The following is a 2,009-nucleotide window of genomic DNA, read 5'->3' on the forward strand; positions in this document are numbered from 1 at the left end:
ATCACTATAAATTACAAACATATCAGAACCTTCAGGTATAGTTAAAATAGGAGCTGAGACTAATCTTTACATAAGTTTATGAAAACACTTCTCGCATTTTTCTGTCTACTGAAACTTCATACTCTTTCGAGTCAACTGAGTCATTGGACCTGCTATTTTTGAGAAACCCTCAATAAATTTTCGATAATAGCCTACCAATCCTAAGAAACTGCAAACTTCACTTGTACTGGACGGGCTAGGCCAATTAGTTACTACTTTCACTTTAACTAGGTCTATTTCAATTCCTTAGGTGGTAACCACATGACCAAGAAAACCTATGCAATCGAGCCAAAATTCGTACTTCTTGAATTCGGCATATAATTTCTCATTCTTCAAAGTATCAAGTACTACTCAAAGTTGTTCCTCATGCTACTTCCTATCTTATGAGTATACAAGTATATTGTCAATAAATACTACGAAGAACTAGTCCAAATACTGATGAAACACTCAGTTCATTAGGTCCATAAATACCACTGGAGCATTGGTTAAACCGAAAGGCATGATAGCGAACTCGTAATATCCATAACGAGTCTTGAAAGCAGTTTTTGGTATATCTCTTGCCTTGATCTTCAGCTGATGATTCCACGACCTTAAGTTGATCTTCAAAAACACCGTTGCACCCTTTAACTGGTTGAATAAATCTTCTATTCTTGGCAGGGGATATCAATTTTTTATAGTTAAATAGTTCAATTCTCAATAGTCAATACACATCCTCATATTTCCATCATTCTTCTTTACAAAAAGTGCTGGAGTACCCCGAAGAGATACTCAGTTGAATGAAGCCTTTTTCCAGCAACTTCTCCAATTGTAACTTCAATTCTTGGAGTTCTTTCAGTGCCATTCGATACAGAGCCTTAGATACTGATGCCGCTCTGAAAACCAAGTCAACTGTAAATTTCACTTGCCTATCTTGTGGAATGTCGGGCATTCTTCAAAGTATCAAGTACTACTCAGAGTTGTTCCTCATGCTACTTCCTATCTTATGAGTATACAAGTATATTGTCAATAAATACTACGAAGAACTAGTCCAAATACTGATGAAACACTCAGTTCATTAGGTCCATAAATACCACTGGAGCATTGGTTAAACCGAAAGGCATGATAGCGAACTCGTAATATCCATAACGAGTCTTGAAAGCAGTTTTTGGTATATCTCTTGCCTTGATCTTCAGCTGATGATTCCACGACCTTAAGTTGATCTTCAAAAACACCGTTGCACCCTTTAACTGGTTGAATAAATCTTCTATTCTTGGCAGGGGATATCAATTTTTTATAGTTAAATAGTTCAATTCTCAATAGTCAATACACATCCTCATATTTCCATCATTCTTCTTTACAAAAAGTGCTGGAGTACCCCGAAGAGATACTCAGTTGAATGAAGCCTTTTTCCAGCAACTTCTCCAATTGTAACTTCAATTCTTGGAGTTCTTTCAGTGCCATTCGATACAGAGCCTTAGATACTGATGCCGCTCTGAAAACCAAGTCAACTGTAAATTTCACTTGCCTATCTTGTGGAATGTCGGGTAGATCTTCTGGGATACACCTGCAAAGTTTCGTACAATGTTAATATCTTTAACGGTTGTTTCTTTATGTTTGGAACTATTGATATTAACTAAGAATCCCTGGCATAACTTCTTTCTCAGCATCTTCTCCACTTGTAAGGCCGACACAAAGCTAGGTAGAGCCTTGGACTTTGCTCCAAAAAAATGAAACCCTTCTTCTCCCGACCTATCAAATAACATTTCCTTCTCATGACATCGAATGGTTGCATGATTAGGGATGGCAATGGCTTGGCTCGAGCTCGTGGCTCATGAAAGACGAGCTCGTGGCTCGTGAAAGACGAGCCGAGCTCGGTTCCTTGCTCGGCCCACTTGTTGAGATAAAAATCTACCTTATCTATACGTGTTAGTTAGTCCCCCCCAAAAAAAAAAAAAAAAAAAAAAAAAAAAAAACCCAAAAACCAATCCAAA

The sequence above is a fragment of the Olea europaea genome, unplaced genomic scaffold (genome assembly GCF_002742605.1).
Source record: "Olea europaea var. sylvestris unplaced genomic scaffold, O_europaea_v1 scaffold3344, whole genome shotgun sequence".
NCBI lineage: Eukaryota > Viridiplantae > Streptophyta > Magnoliopsida > Lamiales > Oleaceae > Olea > Olea europaea.